Raw genomic sequence first — 20349 nt, forward strand, 5'->3', positions numbered from 1 at the left:
TCATATATTAGCGAGTTGATGCGGCTGCCTGATTTCCTCCTTAATCTCATGTGTCTTCACCTGCTGCCACCTGCTCCCAACTCAGCAGGGCCAGAAACCGTAATGAGCAAGCTGATAAAGAAAGAAAGAATCCCATCCTCACCTACGAGAAACCCACCTATATCAGCCTGAGGAACATAAGGGGCAATAAATGTAAACTTGGAGTTGGAAGCTGTGCCTATTATGTAGAACCTGTCAAACTCATTACCAAGTGGAGACTCTATTTTGTGACTAAAATGATCATACAATTTTTTGCTTCATAAATGTCATAGACAAGATTGTCCACTGTCACTGTCTTTGAAAAAGTCATATTATAAGTTAAGAAATGGAAATACTAGCCTGAAAGTAAATTATTACTCTTGGAAATGCTTTAAATATTTCTTACTAAAATATACTTATTTTATAATAATTCCATTTTTATATTCTACCTTTTAATTATATGTGCAATGTGTCTTCATTTTAGGAAAAAAGCAAAAAAATACGAGCAAGGTAAAATGATTAATAAAATAAAATAATAAAATTTCATGTAATCTCAGCATGCAATTACCCCTTAATGTTTGATGAGATACCACCTACTGAGTCATGTGCAGGGAAACTAATGCATCTAGAAAGGTGATATAGGGCCCCTCTGCCTCAGTTTCCCCCCCACCCCTCCTCCTAATTTGCATTAGGATTGTGCTTTTATGCAGGACACCAAATTCTGGGTTTACTCATATGTGATCCCGTTTAATAGACAGTTAGCTATAATATACATTTAAATAATTTAATCTTTTGAATTAATCTGTATTTTTCAGTGTCTTATGGAATATATTTTGATTTAGTTCATTACCTATATAATTAAAAGCATACTTGCCATCTTTTAAATCTCTGGATTGGAACAAAGCAGATGGAGTTACTAAAAGACACCACTTATTTGAGCGTGAATATAGTTATGAACATAAGAATGAAGGTGTTCTTACTTTTCAGTCATAAATTACATAAATTATGTTCTATTCATCCTCACTAGACTTTTCTGAAGCTGCTTCTCTTTTTTTTACTAACATGTGTCCCTCTGAAGTGGTTTCAAGAGGCACTGTATATTCCTCTATCATAGAGTGATTATTATACTGTATTGAATATATATATATATTAGCTTTTCTCCTCAATAAATTGTAGCACCATCTTTGAAGACTCATCACATATCAGTCTATTAAATATATAATAATTTTTTAGAGAATATTTGTTAACTGAATCAATCAGGGTTCAACCATAGGAAATATAAATATTTTTAAAACCCTTAAGGTATTTAAAAAAATTTATAATATAGATTTGTGTTGGTCTTATTTGGAATTTTTAATTAAAATTCTTCTTTTCTCTCCATGAATTGGTTACCAATGAGAGGACTATGAGCTATGTTGTTAATTAAGTTTTCTTGGAAGTGATTTCTAAAAGTTAATGATTTCTTCATTATGTAAGAAAAGTAAAACTTCCCTTCCTTTACTAAAAGAAAGTAGTTCTCTAGTCATATTTTACTGACAGCTCTCAGGGTACATGTACGGAGGTATACGGTAAGTGTATCCATCTCAACTTGGAAGGAAAAAAAATATCAGGTCTAAAACAAAGACTTAACAAGTTGCAGGAAGAGGAATGTGCAAGCTTCTGGTGGTGTTAGTGGAAGACAGAGGAGAGGGCAAATGGACAGCAGGATTTTTGCCTGAAGAAGAGTATTTAAATTTAATGTGCATAAATTGTGCCAAGATAGCGATGCGTGAACAAAAGAGATAAAAATAACATTTGTAATCCAGAAGGCTGAAATTTTATGTCTCTAAATCCACCTGATTATATGTACTTAGCATAATGATTAAAATGAATTCATTGAAGATTGACAGTGGTAAGTTTTTAATATATCACTCTAAAGTTTCAACCATTAATTTCAAAGCAATTCTAGTTATACTTTGAATTAACTGTAATCATATTTTAATTCATCTTATTAAGACAGTTATTGCCTTTGGTAGGTTGAATTCTTATTTTAACCTAGATTCTGGAATATGGAGGCTACCTGGAAATGTTAAAAGAATAGATGTTTCTCTGTCATGAAAGGGATGTAACTCAACATTTTCTTTTTTAAAGATTTTATTTATTCATTTTTTCCCCCCAAAGCCCCAGCAGATAGTTGTATGTCATAGGTTCACATCCTTCTAGTTGCTGTACGTGGGACCCGGCCTCGCGCTGGACGGAGAAGTGGTGCCTCGGGGCGCGCCCGGGATCCAAACCCGGGCCGCCAGCATCAGAGCGCGCGCACTTAACCGCTAAGCCACGGAGCCGGCCCTAACTCAACATTTTCAATTGACCAACTCTACAAATAGCATATGCAGCTTTCTTAAAATGAACTATGTTTCTGGGGTTACTGAGTTATTTCTTATCTTATAAAAATGATATTGGTTAGGTAATAATTACATAGGACAAACATTGAGTTAAAAGTGAGAGACTAGAAGTAGATTACATGATAAGAAATAATAAACAAAATATTGATACCTAATATTAAAATTTTTATTAGTATTAATCATATTTCAAAGAACATACATTTGTTTGCAGATTTTATCCAAAGTACTATGAATTGTCACTGTACTATATCACAAATTACACAAAACACGGAATTTAAAGGTGGTAAAAAGGTCCAATGAATAGCAGTGGAGCATTGTTTGATAAAGCCCTGGAAGGTGAGAGGAGGGCACAAAAAGACTGGGCAGGGTTCTGCTTTGCTGTGCACAGTGTCGCTATGGGTCGGAATCGACTAGACGGCACTACCAATAAAAAGGTCATAATAATGTGTATCGCTAATTAGCAAATTATAGGTTTTCTTCTCTTTGCATGACAATAATCACCAGTTTAGAAACTTATCAGGAAACTATACCCTCACGTTTTTTTGTATATCCCTACAGCATACTTTTAGTGACCCTGTTATCCACAAATCAGCTTGTTTAATAAATTATTTTATATGCTGTTGATGGTCAATCTATTTCATTCTAATGGCCTCCCGTTGCTGCCTCATTAAAATATAGCATTACAGATCTGTTATATTCCAATGGCCAGTCAGTGATTTCCTTCTTTTATTAAAACCACTCAGCCTCAACAGGAAACCTAATCAGGATGAATCATCTCATCCTCTACAAAATGGAATAGCATAGTCCTAAATTTATTTTTGCACTTTGAAAACACACTGCACCTATTAATGGACCTAAAATAATATGATTTTTCCACTTTATAATAATATATACTTCTTGGTTTGAACAGTTTTCCATAATAATGGTTCCCATCTGTCCTTTGTGAAATTGGTATTCCTATGGCCAGTGAAAAGATAGATTGTAGCTTTTACTACTGTGTGTAGAATACATTCTAATTCTTGTTTTTGTAAAATATTTATTTCATGGTTTATATAGTCAAAACCAACACTTTCTTTTCTTAACTCAAAATCCACTCTTCTACTTAATAGAAAAAATATATATGTGTATATGTCGATGTATATAAGTATTTGTATATATGTGTATATTTATACACAAACACACAGAATTGCATTCCTCTAAAGAGTAATTTCTTAATTATGATACCAAGTTCATCCATTCATGAGTACCACCAGTTAATACAAAATTCTAGTTAATAAAGATCAGCTGTAAGTTTTTGGCCTAATTTTAGAAACTATTGCTAGAGGTGCGTCATGCAATGTTTACTATCCCTTTCTGAGTTTTGATCTATAGCATAAGAAGTTAAAAATATGTTTTTTTATTTGTTTAAAGAGAAATAGATGACCAGATCATATAGTTTTAAATGCACAGTGAGTCTTATCTGATATTCTTTATTATAAATCCAGGTTCTTCATTTTTAATTTATTTTTGTGTGTGTGTGTGTGTGAGGAAGATCAGCCCTGAGCTAACATCCATGCTAATCCTCCTCTTTTTGCTGAGGAAGACCGGCCCTGAGCTAACATCTATTGCCAATCCTCCTCCTTTTTATTTTTTCCCCAAAGCCTCAGTAGATAGTTGTATGTCATAGTTGCACATCCTTTTAGTTGCTGTATGTGGGATGCGGCCTCAGCATGGCCAGAGAAGCGGTGCGTTGGTGCACGCCTGGGATCTGAACCCGGGCCACCAATATTGGAGCGTGCGCACTTAACTGCTAAGCCACGGGGCCGGCCCTTCATTTTTAAATATAAATTAAAATGTGTTAAACTGTCATAAAATAACAATAATAGAATTTTGAGTACTAATAGGTAGATTTTCTGCTCATTCTTTCTCCTTTAGGTATTATAGGCTAATCTTGATTTATCTTCAAGTTATTATTCAAATTCTTTTTTCAAATAACCCTGAATCTTATCTTGTCTGGGCTGGTACAAGTCTCTGACTCAGGACATCTTGGAACCAAATGTCTTACAGAGCTTTTAAATATCTGCTCAATTTCTCTGATCAATATCTTAATGTTAGTCATTGCCAGGAGTGAATTCTTATCAGTCTGTGATCATGAAATTCCATGAAAAATAAGTAAAGCCTGGACCGATTCTGACATCAATTGTAATTCTGACACCAATTCTGAAGTGTGCGTTTTTTCCACACCTACCTGGAGATGGGATCAGATGGCACAGGTTAAGGGCTCAATCTTACAAGACTGAACCTACAGAAGATATGTTCCTTAGTGAAGAGTGGATTTGTTAAATTGGTTTGGGAAAAGAAAGACTGTCGACATACCATATAATTTGACAATGTACAGATAAAATTTGTACATGTACCACAATAAAAGTACCTTTCAGAAAAGAACCTGGGAGTGAGTCTCTTTGTCAGTGCTCTGAGGTCATCTTAGATCTGTTTGAGAGAGCCTCCAAATTGTTCCTATGCCACCAGTTTTTTACAGACTCTTCTCCCCATGTCCATGTTCCATAAGACAGTCATAAATTTAGTCATGTTACTCTCCTGCTTAAAACGTTTGCTTGTTTTTCAGCTGTTTGTGGACAAAGCCAGATTCTCCTTTAATTTCCCCCAACTCCCATATGTTTATCTTCCGCTCCAGCTATGCCAAACTAATTTGGAATTCCACAGTGTAGCTGGCTCACAAACACTTCTCGGCTGCAGATCCTTTTCTATCCAAACTGCCCCTCCCCTCCCGGTGGCTCCTGCACTTGCCATGTAACCTACTTGTACTGCAATACTTGACTCAGAGCTTGTTTCTGTTTTTCCACTGCACTGTCCCATTCGACCCCATGTCTGCCTCCAAGACTCTGACCTCTCCAGGCTGAGTTCAGATTTCTCTCTCCTCTGCCTTTCTGCCCTGTACAAACCCTAGTTATTTGTTTGTTTAGCTTTTTTTCCCCTTAGACCACTTTTTTTTCTGGTTTGAAGATTTTTTTTCTTATTACACTATAAATTTCACCATAGATATTTAACTTAACAAAGTCTTAAAGTTGAATAAGATCTTAACCTGCCACTGACAAGAAAAAGGTTTTCAATAGCTTAGCTCTGATCTTTTCTTTCTCAATTTAAATGATATTGTAGCATAGAGATGTCAGTAGTCCCATGTGTATATGGAAAATTAATATATGATAAATCTGGCAGTGAAACAAATTACATATTATTGAGAAAAGTAGCTCACTCTACGAAATAAAGTAAAGCTGAATTAGAAAGAAAACAGCAGCCCCTGACATCCAGGAGCTAGGTCTTGATGTTCCTAGGAGCTGGCCTTTCACTCAGAGCTTGGTATTGATGTTCTGTTGAAAATAAAAAATTTAACAGAATGCCAGTGTCAGACAAGGCCATTCTGTGACCATGATGGTTTAAGACAAAAGGAAGATCATGCTGTAACCGTGTTTGAGCACACACAGTTATATGGACATTGTCAAAACCATAAAAATTACCAACCTTCTTTCTTTCTTGGATAAAATGAGTGAGCCCTGTGTTTTGTTTTGTTTTCCAAGTATGGTTTTACCCTGACTTCATTCTTTATACCTTATAGATAAGATTTAGAATAATATCCAATCATAGTATTAACCCAGCTTCCTGACAGCACACATCCCAGAGCAAAGAACAGATCCATTCCACCTTCTCCAAAATCATCTTGAAGCCAGGTACCTGCGGGTTACTGTAGATATTCAATAAGAAAATGATTGCCTTTTGACCTTGTTCCCAACATAGACATGGATGAATCTTGTCAATTTGCTGTTTTCTTGTTTAATTTGAGGGTGACTCAAGTCTTGAGGATTTCTGAGTTTGTCTGACAGAAGAATGAGAGTGCCTTCAGGGAGGTTGTGATCAACTAGATGATGTGCCCCCAGCTACCATTGATGCCCAGAAGTCAGATTGCCCAAGGGCTCATTGGGAGTTATTCTTTTGTTTCTCTGAATCTTCTCCTGCCAAGCCCCTTAGCTCTATAAAACATCCTGTTTTCCGCTCTTGTTAAGATGGACTTGAGTGAACCCATGCTCCCACCTTCTTGTCTTAGCCAATTTAAATCAACCTTTCTCCATCTCCAAGCACCAATGTCTCAGTGTTTGGCTTACTGTGCATTGGGCATATAAACTTGAGATTAAGAGGTTCATTATCAATCTAACATATGCCCAAATCTTATAATAAGTCCTCTCTAACACTCTTTTACTGACAGCCCTCCCCCCACATTCTCCATAGTGACCTATCTCACTCATTTCAGCAACCTAGTACCATATAAAAAAGAGGAAATCATTTTTGTTAAACTGGTTTTTATTTCCAGCATTTTCTTCTGTTTTTTTCTTAAAATGTATTGCTCCATACACGTTACTCATCTGTTTTTGCATCTTGTCTATTTTTTTCCACTAGTCTTTAACCTATTTACCATTGTTATTTTAAATTCCATGTCTCATAATTTCAACCTTTGTGTCATGTCTGAGTCTGGTTCTGATTCTTGCTTTGCTTCTTCAGACTGTATCTTTAACTGCCTTTGCCATGCCTTGCAATTTTTTATTGAGAGCCCTATATGATGTATCAGGTAATAGAAACTGAAGTAAATAGGTCTTTTGTGTGAAGTTTAATGTAAATCTGTCTAGTAGTTGGTCTGTGTTTAATGTTTGCTCTAGCTATAGTTGTATGGTTTTTTTATTTCCTCCTTTGTCGACTTTGGGCTCTCTAAGTACACCTTCTCAGAAAGAGTCTGCATTTTACAACTCTTTCAACTGGAGTGCTGTTGGTGTGGCGGTAAAGTGTGGCAGCACAGAAGCATTTAATATCCTTATGATTAAATGCCCCTGGGCTTTGGCCTTCACAAGTGTTCCTTAGCTTCCCCTCCCTCCATGCCCCTTGGAGACAGGAAGGCTAGAGGTTTTGGAATGGGAGAAATGCCAATTCCCTAGATGGAATAAGGCTCTAGTAAAGCCTTTTCCCCTGGAGAGTAGGCTTTGTTATGGAGATCTCTGTGGATGTATTTAATAAAAGTTCATTTTCTCCTCCCTTTGCCTAGCCATCAGGGGATCTTTCTTTGGCTCTTCACTGTGGGAACTGTGGGAACGTACTGGTATTCCTGGAGGTAAAACTCATGAAATTGTAGGCATCCCTCTAAGCCTGTGGATCCCAGGAGTTTCTCATTCTCATGTTAGTCCACATTCAGCCTCCACCAAGTCGTTAAAATTACCACTTATGTTTTCCTACCTGTTTACAGCTCCAGTGGCTTCAGCTTCAGGTAAACAGATATTGGCTGTGACACTCGGGATTTGTCTGTTTCTCCAGATTTTCAGGTGGCCGTTTGTCCTGTACTCTCAGTTCTCTGATGAGTCCCAAAAACGTCATTGCTTTGCAGTATGTTCTGCTTTTTCTTGTTGTAAGGACAAGAGTGACAACTTCAAAGATCTTTGCATGTTGGAGCTAAAACTGGAAGTCGCCTTTGAATACATTTTAAGCATCCAATTCCTTCTGTCAATTCCCCTTCTTTAGAGTCATTTCTGTCCCCTTAATTAAAACAGATAACTGAAATGAACTCTGTGCAAACACCTAAATGAGAAATAACACATTATTTTCTTACCTTCTTTTTCTTCAGAAAATGAACAGAATTTTTCAAATTAGAAATAAAAACACGATTTGAATTAATTTCTGAATCACAGTATAAATAGATAGATATAAGTAAATAAATTTTTTTTCACAATTCTAATGAAATAATGTGTATGTATAAATTTAATGTCAATAAATAATAGTAGCACTTAGTATATTAACTAATGACCACAGGATAAGTAGCACAATGTGACAGTTTGCAAAGGAATGTTTTCTTGCAAATCTGACTGCATCCAGGGGTTTTTAAGTGGGAGTATTTGAGGTACCTCAGAGAGAATAGAATTTAAAAAGCAATCTTTTTCAAATCATTTTAAAAGTTTAAAACTATGTGTGAAACTTCAAATTAATGTTTAGATAAATTAAGTAGAGAAACATTTCTGAACACCTGAAGATCAAAATTAGAACCTAGAAACAGTAACCATAATTATGATGAACGTGTGTTTTTATCATTAAAATATGGAGGTAAAAGTAAATAATTTACAACTTTATTTCCCTACATTTTGCTATAATCAGTTTCAAGCAATTGAAATATGACTATGTTTCTGTGATAAATCAGTGGTTCATAGTACTTACAAGTATGAAGACCTATTTAAAATAATAAAAACACTTGCAGATACCTCAGGATTATGCTTTCAATCACCAATATCTAAGGCGATACACAACAAAAGTCTTCTATGAATTCAATAACACTTCTAGATGATTTGGATTTTATTACCCGACAACAAGTGCATAATTAAAAATCACATTACATAAACAACTAAGCTTTATTTTCCCCCTCAGTCTAGAAGCAATACTTGCAAATTCTCCATAATGCACAGCAGGGGACAAGCACTATAATTGTTGATAATATCCAGTTTTTAATTTCATTTAAACTTAAAACAAATAGCTTATTATATTTTTATATGTTAGAAAAACTATTTAAATTTTCTTATGAATGCTTAATGCCTCATTTTACTCAGAAAGCTATGTGCAACTCAACAGCTACTCGTAACCATTCATTGGAAAATACTTATTAATTTCCTACTATATGCCAGGTACCATTATATAGGTTCTGAAAATGCAGCCGCAAATTAACAGGTGGAAATTCCTGCATAAGAGTTTACATTCTAATCAGGGAGACAGAAATACTATGCCAGAAAGTAATAAACACTAAGAACAAACAAACTGAGCAATAGGATTATGAAATGTTGGAAAATGGTATAACACTAGTTAGGATGGTCAAGAAAGACATTATTAGAGGCTAACATTTGAATAGAGTCCTAAGGGAAGTTGGAGTCTAAGTCATTCAGCTCCCAGGCAGAAGGAAAGGAGTTCAAATTTCCTGAGGCAGAATATTCCTGGAGTGTCCAACGAACTGATCACATACCACTGTGGCTAAAGTGGAGAAAAGAGGAGTGGTGGCAGAATAAGAGATCTGAGTGGGAAGAGGAAGGGAGAACTTCTAGAGCAGTGCTACTCAGTATGTGGACCTCTAGCCTATGATGGTTCATGAACAATTCGTCACTACTCAAAAGGAAATAGACACAAGAAATTAAGAGTAAGCATTGAGCAATTTTTATAACAATTTGGTAGAGTAATAGAGTAACTTTATGTTTATTAAAATTAATACTAAAAGATTGGGGCATATATGTCCTGTTTTTCTTCATTTTTCTAATAACTCAATTTTACTTATTTTACAAAACTGTTGGAACCTCATAGAGTGGAAGTAAAAAATAAACAAATAAAAAAGTCCTTCACCACTAATAGTTTGAGAAGCTCTTTCTTTTCTAAAGCATTGCGGACATAGTAAGAACATTGGTTTTTACTATGAGTGAGATGGGAAGAAATGGGAGGGTTTCACTTAGAGGACTGGCATGATCAGATTTGGATTTTTAAAGGAACCACAATGGTTGCTGTGCCCAGAGTAAACTCGAAGCAAGGGCAGGAGTGAGGAGATGAAGAAAACAGACCAAATATAAATTATGAGAAATTATATAATTCAAAGTATTTTAAATAGTCAACAAGACTTGTTGACAGATTGGAAGGGGTGTGTGAGGGAAAGAGAAGAGTCAAGAATAAATCCAGGTTTGGGGCTTAGGAAGAAGTATAATAGAGTCACCATTAATCAAGATGAAGAAGAAGGCAGGATGAAGGGGATGAGGAACAATAGGTGCTTGTTTTTGATATGTTAAGTGTGAGATGCCTATTAAATACCCAAGTAGAGATATCTGAGTAGGAAGTTGGATTAAGATTCTGGAGTTCAGGAGAGCTTATCAGCATTGAAGAAATAAATCTTGGAGTCATTAGCATATAAATGGTAACTAAAGCTATGGTGTTTGATGAACTCATCTAGACAGTGAGTGAAGAGGGAAAAGAGAAAAGATCAAAGGGATGAGCCCTGTGTCATGCGAATGTTTATGGATTGGAAGACAGGAGGAACCAACAGAGGAAATTAAAGTGTAGTGAGAGTGACCAAAGAAGAAGGAAAACTAACTGCACATAGTGCCAAGTGAAGGAAGTATTTGAAGGAAAAGAGAGATTATGGACTTTAAGTTCTGTAAGAAAGGAAATGAGGACTGAGTGGGGTGAGGGACAATGAAAGATAGTGTGAGTAAATCAATTGAATTGTCTGCTGGATTCAGGAACTGCTCATGTTGGGATACAAAAGGGAGGGTACTGGAAAAATGAAAAGTTATAGTCAGGGTTGGCATGCTTGAAGTTGAGATGAGGGAAGCTTTGCAGTTAGAGTTTAGCACAAAGACAAGGATGGTGATGGAATAAGGTGGCTAAGATGGGAAAGAGGACAAGAACATTGGAAGGTAGGTTGTTATGGAGTTGAGGTGACAATGAATAAGAATTATCTAGATTAATATTGAGATTACCAATTACTATGACAGGAGTAATACTGGAAAGAAACATAAACTGTCCTTTAGAGCTGTGGTTCTAAATAAGACCCAAGACTAGATTTGCATATCACATACCTAAATTTATGTATTCTTTTACTTTTTTTACTAGAGGTTCTGCATTTTGTGGAAGTTATTTTGAGGTAGCACTCTGAAATTTACAATTAAAAAAATGATGGATTGACTGATGAGGAAACCACTGCCTTGAACATTGTCAAATACAGAATACTAACCCAAAAAGACTGTAGATTTTTGTGAAGTATGATATTTGTACTTTTTCCTTCGAATATATAGAAAAATACTGGCTTTTAATTCATCTGAACACTGCTATAGCCAGCAAGTTTCTAAATGTTAATTTCAATTTTATAGATTAAGCTTAGTATAAAGTCAGTTTACATTATGACTTGAATAATGAGAATATGTTATAACTTCACTTGAGACATTATACAAATTGAACCAATATTTATTAGTATATTTATAAGAAATTTTCTCTCTTGAAATATTTATCTTCAATTTTCTTATCCTATGTAATATTTAAAAAGTATTTTTAACAAATTCCAAAGTTTTTCTTTTGCATTTCTCAAACTTACCAATTTTACTTTCAACTGTAATTAGTTTTAACTTTTATATTAACAATGCTTTTTCTTCGATTTGAAACCAAATAAAAAATTAGACAGTAACATAGCAATTCAAACTTTTTCAGCTACTCCTTTTTTGTTTTCTACATCATTTATTAAAAATATTACAGAATGTCAAACACTATGCAAGACAGTAAGAGGAATTTTAAAAAACAACATTTGAACATGGGTTCTTCACCTGAGAGGTCCATGGACTAATGGGAATGAAAGGTGTGGGGACAAACACTTGCAGCCATGGAAGGACACTTCTGACTACCCAACGAAGGCATGAGTGGCTTCCTGGAGAGACAGTGTTTAATTTGAAACACTAAGGCTGAGGAGAAATTTACGTCCTGTGTATAGATAGATAAGATACACCACAAGAAGGAAAGTGAAATATTACTTGCAAAGGCAATAAAAGTAATAAAGCATGGCTCTTTTCTGCATATTGCAAATAATTTGGGCATGGTGTGAAATAAGGGGCTTTGTGGATAAATAGCAGAGTAAGAAGCTAGAAAAGTAAATAGTTTTGGAGCATGAAGAAACTTAGATTTTTCCTTAAGTTTATAAGAAAATATCTAATCTATTTAGTTAAAAAAGACATATGATTCGATTTTTGTTCATGTGGGATAAGTAACATTTCAGTAAATGTAATCTACAATGTTAGGTTCCATATTGTTAAGCCTTATTTTTTTATAGAGAGGAAAAGTAATCCAGTTAGCACCATGGTACTAGTCTTTTAAGAGAAAACATCCTATAATTTCATGGGTAATAAATTAAAATTATGGTAATTTTTGTAGTTGTTTTTTGTAAGCCCTATTTTTCCTATGACATATTTCTTGCAAATATTTTTCAAGTCTCACACAAGTGTATCAGATTGGCATAAGCTAAATGTGACAAATGTTAATAAAGGACATTTGAAAATTGATAGAACAGAATTCATTAATAAAGAAAAGTCTAGGTTTAATTCCCATTACATATTCAGAAACCGGAGGACAGTATTTTTAATCTTGTGATACAGAGACATTTTGATTTCAAAATCTTCACTAAATTTGAGTAAAGTATTTATTAAATCATATATATTTGTATATGTATGTAGTATTAATAAACCTCTAAATTGTTAGCATGGCATGAAAACAGTCATAGAGATCAATGGAATAGCATAGGGAGCCCAGAAATAAACTCACAGATATATGCTCGATTAATCTATGATAAAAGAGGCAAGAATATACAGTGAGGGAAGGACAGTCTCTTCAATAAATGGTGTTGAGAAAACTGGATAGCTACATGAAAAAGAATAAAACTGGACAACTGTCTTACATCATATACAAAATAAATTCAAAATGGATTAAAGACTTGAATTTATGACCTAAACCACAAAACTCCTAGAAGAAAGCATAGGCTCTCAGTACTTTGCCTTCAGTCTTAGCAATATTTTTTTGGACCAGTCTTCTCAGACAAGGGCAACAAAAGCAAAAATAAACAAATGGGATTTTACCAAACTAAAAGCTTTTGCACAGCAAAGAAAACCATCAACAAAACGAAAAGGCAACCTACTAAATGGGAGAAGATATTTGCAAAGCATACATCTGATGAGAGGCTAATATCCAAAATATATAAAGAACTAATACAACTTAATATCAAAAAACAGATAACCTGATTTAAAAGTAAGCAGAGGGTTTAAATAAACATTTTTCCAAAGAAGACATGCAGATGCCCAAGAGGCATACGAAAAGATGGTCAACATCACTAATCATCAGAAAAATGCAAATTAAAAGCACAATGAGATACCACCTCACACCTGTTAAAATGGCTATTATCAAAAAGACAGAAAATAACAAGTGTTGGAGAGGATGTGGAGAAAAGGGATCCTTTGTACACTGTTGGTGGGAATGTAAATTGGTGCAGGCAGTATAAAAAACAGTATGGAAGTTCCTCAAAAAATTAAAAATAGAACTACCATATGATCCAGTGATACTACTTATGGGTATTTATCAGAAGAAAACAAAAACACTAACTTGAAGAGATATACTCACCCCTATGTTCATTGCAGCATTATTTACAATAGCCAAGATATGGAAGCAACCTAAATGTCCATCAATAGATGAATGGATGTGGTGTATATATACAAGGGAATATTGGTGTATACTATGGAATATTATCGATAAAAAGAATGAAATCTTGCCATTGTGACAACATGGAGGAATCTAGAGGGTATTACGCTCAGTGAAATAAGTCAGACAGAGAGAGACAAATACCGTATGATTTAGATGTGGAATTTGAAAAACAAAACAAATGAACAAACAGAACAAACAGAAACAGACTCATAGATACAGGAAACAAACTGGTGGTTAGTAGAGTGGGGAGGGGTTGGGGGGCAGTCAAAATAGATGAAGGGCATTAGGAGGTACAAACTGCCAGTTATAAAATAAATAAGTCGTAGGGATGTGATGTACACCATAGGGAATGTAGTCAATGATATTGTAGTAACTTTGTATGATGACAGATGGTAACTAGACTTACCATGGTGATCATTTCGTAAAGTGTATAAATTTCAAATCCCTGTGATGTACACCTGAAACTGTACACCTGAAAGAAGATACTGTATGTCATACTCAAAAAAAATGTTAGCATGCTAGTTATTAGCTACTAGTTTTAGGGTAAAAATTACTTCTAAATTCATAATGTCAAAATAGAAATTGGTATTATTAATCTGTAAGTAGCAATCAATGTGACTCTCTACTTATATACCAATTACTCCTAAATATGAAATGATGTTTATTTCTAAGGGGCTAATCTTCCTAGGGAAAATAATACCATATCTAAAGTTTATAAAAATAACAGTTCATCCACAGTGACACTAATATAGCACTACTGTGAGCCTGTATATGAAAAGAAAAAAAATCTAATTCAGGAAAAATATCCTTACTGGCAATCAGGAATTTGACCCAAAATAAAGCATTTTTGGATGACAATTATTCAATAAAAGGGAACATGTGAAACAATTTAATCTGACTTGCTGACTGTAATACATGTTTCCAGTCCATGGGTTTGTGTGTGTGTTTATATGTGAGGACCCTTTCAGGTTGTAAAGATATTATTAGGTAACCTCGGATAATACTGGCTCATTGTTAGTATTACCTGTAAAATGGGAAGAAAATATCTCAGAATTCAGACTATCAGAATTCGTGGGCTGACTATCCAGTATTGATACAATATCACAAACATTGCTGTAAATGAATCTCTGCTCTTCTCTCCCACCTGCCCTGCTTTCCTACTATCTTAACATGTCTCCGAATGTCCTGTGGTTTTTGTTTACATCTGTCCTCTACTTCCTAATACGTTCTGCTAATGCCTTCTTTTAATGTATTTCCCGGTTTCTGATCCACTATTACTTCTGCGTCCTTGATGCAAATTTGAATCACTTACTAAGTCACAATTCAACATAAAGTACCCAACATGTCAGATTTCTAACTTGCTTTTACCAGCAGTGGGAGTATAAACAACTCATTTTGTTTTCCTATCATTGATTCCTATTATAATCAGCTGTGGTTCATTCAGCAGGTCCATGTTAAACAAACAAACTAGAAACCATTCTGTCTAGTAGTGGGCCACCAGAAATCTCAGATAGTTTTAAAATGAAACCTCTATCTTGCTATTTAGGCTCAGCATTTTCCAGGGACAAATGTGCTCAATTAGTTCATTTACTTCCTAGATTTGTATTTTCATTTTTACAAATTCAACATCATATCACCAAGTATTCTTAAGAGTATGCCTTCTTTTTTTCCCGGTAACTTTATTGAGATCATAATGGTTTATAACATTGTGTAATTTTTGGTGTACATTATTGTTTATCAATTTCTGTGTAGACTTCACCATGGTCACCCCAAGTAGTCTAATTATTGTCCGTCACCACACATATGTGTCTCTTTACCCCTTTCACCCACCCCCACCTCCCTTCCCCTCTGGTAGCCACTAATCCGTTCTCCCCATCCATGTATTTGTTATCTTCCACATATGAGTGAAATCGTGCAGTATTGGTCTCTCCCTGTCTGGCTTATTTCACTTAACATCATATCCTCAAGGTATATCCATGTTGTTGCAAATAGGACAATTTTGTCTTTTTTGATGACTGAGTAGTATTCCATTGTATATATATCCCACATCTTCTTTATCCAATCATCAGTCAAGAGACACTTGTGTTGCTTCCACGTCTTGGCTATTGTGAATAACGCTGCAATGAACATAGGGGTGCATAAATCTCTTTGGATCATTGATTTCAAGTTCTTTGGATAAATGCCCAGTAGTGGGATAGCTGGATCATATGGTATTTCTATTTTTAATTTTTTGAGAAATATCTATACTCTTTTCCATAGTGGCTGCACCAGTTTGCATTGCCACTGACAGTACATAAGGAGTATGCCTTTTAACAGATATACAGTAGTTGCATAGGCCATATTTTATTTAACCATTAGATTATTGCTGGAAACCGAGGTGATTTACACATATTTGCTATAAAAATTGCCTTGTAGTTGACCCTTAATCGAGTGTGATTGTCCACCTTACTATGACCACCACACTCTTCTAATTTCCCAGCTCTTGCAATGATGAGGCACTAGTCTCCAGTTCTTTTCATTTTTAGAGACCTGACATCATTCTCATGATTGGACTTTAAGTAACATGTCTTGTCAAAGATAAACAAAGTTATCAGACACGAGTTAAAGTGGTAAGGACAGATTTTAATCAGTAATAGACTATTGCAATAGGGAAAAGAGCCCAGCGAGAGCTGAACTCAATTTCGGTTTGTATAAAGGTGACTGGGCATTTTGAAGGGAGAATGAAGGAATAGGGAGGAGGGTGAACAGGGCTCAGTAGGGTCAGGGAAGAGAAAAATTACAAAAATCAAGAAGGAGGGTTGATCCATGTGAAATCCATCTGGGTTTGCTAACTGGTACTTGTTGAAGTTAGGCTCCTACCCTCCCCTTGAGGATGGGAGACCCTGGACCTTATCTTCATGTGTTGGCTGGAACAAACAGTAAATTCTTTTGGCAGTGTTGAGTGTTCTCAGACAGGCATTTTAAGGGTGGCTAAGGGCAGCCTAGGGATGAGACCCTGAGCTATTAGAAACTGTTAGTGTTTGTTCAAGTCTTTATAGGCCAAGGTTAAGTCTAGTGGAGAAGAGGGCTCAGGGGCAGTTGGCTAGAGTTTGGTAAAGGAGAGAATCTTTGTCAGTCCTTTCCAACATAATGTTTTGTCCTTTTCTGCTTAAACAAACTTGAATTAGTTAATTAGTCACGGTTAAAAGAATCCTAAATAATAAATTGATACTTACCTTGTATAATGATAGTTTTCTATGTACTTGATTATTTACTTGGAAAAATTTCCTAAAAGTGGAACAAATGTGACAAAAATATATTTTAAAAAGTAAACCTCTTCTAATATGTTGTTAAACTTCTTCCAAAATAACACCTCATCAGCTACTGATAACCATGCCTAACTGATGTGATCACAAAGAAAAAGTTTCTAACCAATTAATTTTGGGGCTTTAAGGGTTAAAAAAGTGTTTATCATTGTTGTAATCACGACTATAATTTGTACTTTTTTTTTGGTTGGTTAATTTGGACATTTCATTTTTTCTACTGTAAGCTGTTTATCTTATTTACCCATGTTTCTAATTAAGGGGAGTGTTTTTTATGTGTAAGAGCATTATACCTCTATTTTGGATTCTTACTAGTCAGCTGTGTGATTTTAAATATTACAAATCTTTTTTTTTTTTTAATTCTTATTGTGAATAATTTTCAAACATGACAAGAAACAAGCACAAAATCTTAGTAGCCTCCATGTACGCATCACCCAGGACCAATGACTGCGAACCCATGGCCAAGTCTGCTCAGTTCACACTACAGACCACTTCATCCTTGCATACTATTTTGAGGCAAATTTCATCCATAAATATGTATAAAGATATACAAATAATGTGTCTTTAAGAGAGAAATTTTTTAAATGTAACTACAGTGTCATTCACACCTAAAAATATTAAGAATAATTATTTAATATCATCAAACAGTAGCCAGTGTTCAGTTTTTCAACATTTCAAAAATGTCATAGTTTTATGTTTTAATTTTTTAAATCAGAACCTAAATGAAGTCTACATATTTTGAATAGTTGATACACATTTTAAATCTTTTTGTGATCTGTAGCTTCTCTCTCCCTCTCTCTCAAAATATCTCTCTCTTAAATACACACACATACATACACGTATATAGCAGTTGTTCAAAATCAGGTTGTTTTTCCTGTAGAGCCTTGCTACTCGAAGTACTGTCTAAGGGCAAGCAGCACAGAAAACTTTAATTATAATAAACTGAGAGCTTATTAGAAATGCAGAATTTCAGACTCCACCTAAGACCCACTGAATCAGAATCTGCGTTTTCACAAAATCCCAGGTAATTCTTACTCATATATAAAGTTTGGGAGACACTACATTTGATATCTCACAGTCTGCATTTTGCTGATGGAAATGCGAACAATAGGTTGTTGGAACTAGAGGCTTCATCATATAGATGACTCTCTCACTCACATATATATATATATATATATATGTATATTTCACAGATGATGCCTTTCCCTAGGAGATGCATAATGTTTGTCTCTCTTTTAGTAATGATGGCAGCCATCATTCCTACCTAGATCAATTAGTTCATTAGGGATCGCAAAATGGGAAAATCATTCTGTTTTTTTTGAGAAGTTGACTAGTTGGAATACATCCATAAGAAGAAATTGAGTCTCATTACCATTCGGTTACTCTGTCACATATTTTATTGAAAGAAGGCAAGATACATACTTAATTCTTCTAATTTTGAAAATAATGTTATTACCCTAACATCCACCAACAATAATCAGTTTTTATTTGTTTGTTTGTTTGTTTTATTGGGGGGAATGTAAACACTTTAAATGTTGCAAAACTTGTTTCTGTGTATAAACCGTCCTGTTGCTATTATGTCTTTTAAATTGCCCTAGGTAGAAATTAGCTATTTTAACTAAATTTTACTTAAATATCCATATTCCATATTTATATTTCTTACAGTTAAAATTGGAATTGTAATTAACGTTTATGATAATTTTGGCCCAGACATAACAGTGGGTCATTCTTCTGCCAGGTGAAATGTGAGCCTGGATTCCAGAATTGGAATGATCATGGACTGGTACTGGGAACATGACGGGAACAGGAAAAGCTGAGTTCCTAAAGTCATCCAACCGTCTGGTGCAGGTGGGAAGTTTAATTTTGGCCAATAGGCAGCCCAAGAAGGCAGAACAAGAACTTTTAGCTCAATCTAAACCTTTAATTTTTATTAGTGAATTCCATCACTTTATTTTATTTATTATTATTATTATTTTTATTGTGGTAACATTGGCTTATAATATTATATAAATTTGGGGTGTACATCATTATATTTCAATTTCTGTGTAGTCATCACTTTATTTTTATAATCACAAAAAATATTTAAACTCATATCTTAAAAAATGCTTTCAAGGGGCTGGCCTCACAGTACAGTGGTTAAGTTTGGTGCTCTCCTTTTGGCGGCTGGGGTTTACAGGTTCGGATTCCAGGCGTGGACCTACACCACTCCTTAGTCATGTTGTGGCCCCAACCCACATACAAAATAGAGAAAGATTGGCAGCAGATATTAGCTCAGGGCAAATCTTGCTCACCAAAAAAAAAAAAATGCTTTCAATTTTATTATTCTGTTTCCTTTTTTTTGTTCTATTGGTATTTTGCCATATGCACCATTTTCATTGTTTAAATACTTTTTATGAGTTGTTTTTATAAAATAATACAACTTCATGGAAGGCATAAGTTATTCCTTTTCTTCATCTTTTAAAACTATCAAATGCAGTTCCTTGATCTTAGTATATATTTTTTGATAGCATTAAACATTTAAAATCATTCAAGCTTTGTTTTCTATCTGGTGAATTTACATTCTCAAGATCAATACTTTCATTTATAATGTTGTACCTAGTTGCGGTTTTCCTGCTATGTGATCTGCTTGAATAGCAGGGACGGGGTCACTGAGCTTCTTAAATTGCTGCTTTGGCGTTTGTTATGGGCTGAATTGTGCCTCCCCAAAAAAGATATGTTGAAGTCTTCACCCTCAGTACCTGAGAATGTGACGCTATTTGGAAATAGGATCTTAGCAGATTTCGCCAACGTAAGATGGGGTCATCCGCATGGACCCTCATCCAATATGACTGGTTTCCTTATCAAAAGGGGAAATTTGTGCACAGAAGGGAGACTGAAAACACACCGGCCATGTGATAGTGAAGACAAAGATGGGAGTGACGTAATTACAAGTCAAGAAATGCCAAGGATTGTTGGCAAACACCAGAGGCTAGAAGTGGCAAGGATGAAAAACAACTTAATAGTTTATGAAAATATATTGTACTTAACGGCTGCTGTAATCTGCCCAGTGAAGAAAGTGTTTCTCAAAATGTGTAAACCATATATATAAAGAATACTTCAGGGACCAGCCCGCTGGTGCAACCAGTTAAGTGCGCACACTCCGCTGCGGCGGCCTGGGGTTCGCCAGTTCAGATCCGGGGCATGCACTGATGCACTGCTTGTCAGGCCATGCTGTGGTGGCGTCCCATATAAAGTGGAGGAAGATAGGCGCGGATGTTAGCCCAAGGCCAGTCTTCCTCAGCAAAAAAAGAGGAAGATTGGCAGATGTTAGCACATGGCTGATCTCACACACACACACACAAAAGAATATTTTTTCATAT

General features: G+C 35.1%; 1 long non-coding RNA gene across 4 annotated transcripts in view; it reads left to right on the top strand.

Annotated features, from left to right (window-relative positions):
- Positions 1 to 18730: 18730 nt before the first annotated feature.
- Positions 18731 to 20349, top strand: part of LOC147915216 (uncharacterized) — a 104931-nt gene continuing 103312 nt past the window's right edge. For all 4 annotated transcript variants that reach the window (XR_015554399.1, XR_015554397.1, XR_015554400.1 and 1 more), the window contains exon 1: positions 18731 to 18838. This is a non-coding gene — a long non-coding RNA (uncharacterized LOC147915216). The remainder of the gene's footprint in view (positions 18839 to 20349) is intronic.

The sequence above is a fragment of the Ceratotherium simum genome, chromosome 15 (assembly GCF_057802395.1).
Source record: "Ceratotherium simum simum isolate JZ-2026a chromosome 15, ASM5780239v1, whole genome shotgun sequence".
Taxonomy (NCBI): Eukaryota; Metazoa; Chordata; class Mammalia; order Perissodactyla; family Rhinocerotidae; genus Ceratotherium; species Ceratotherium simum.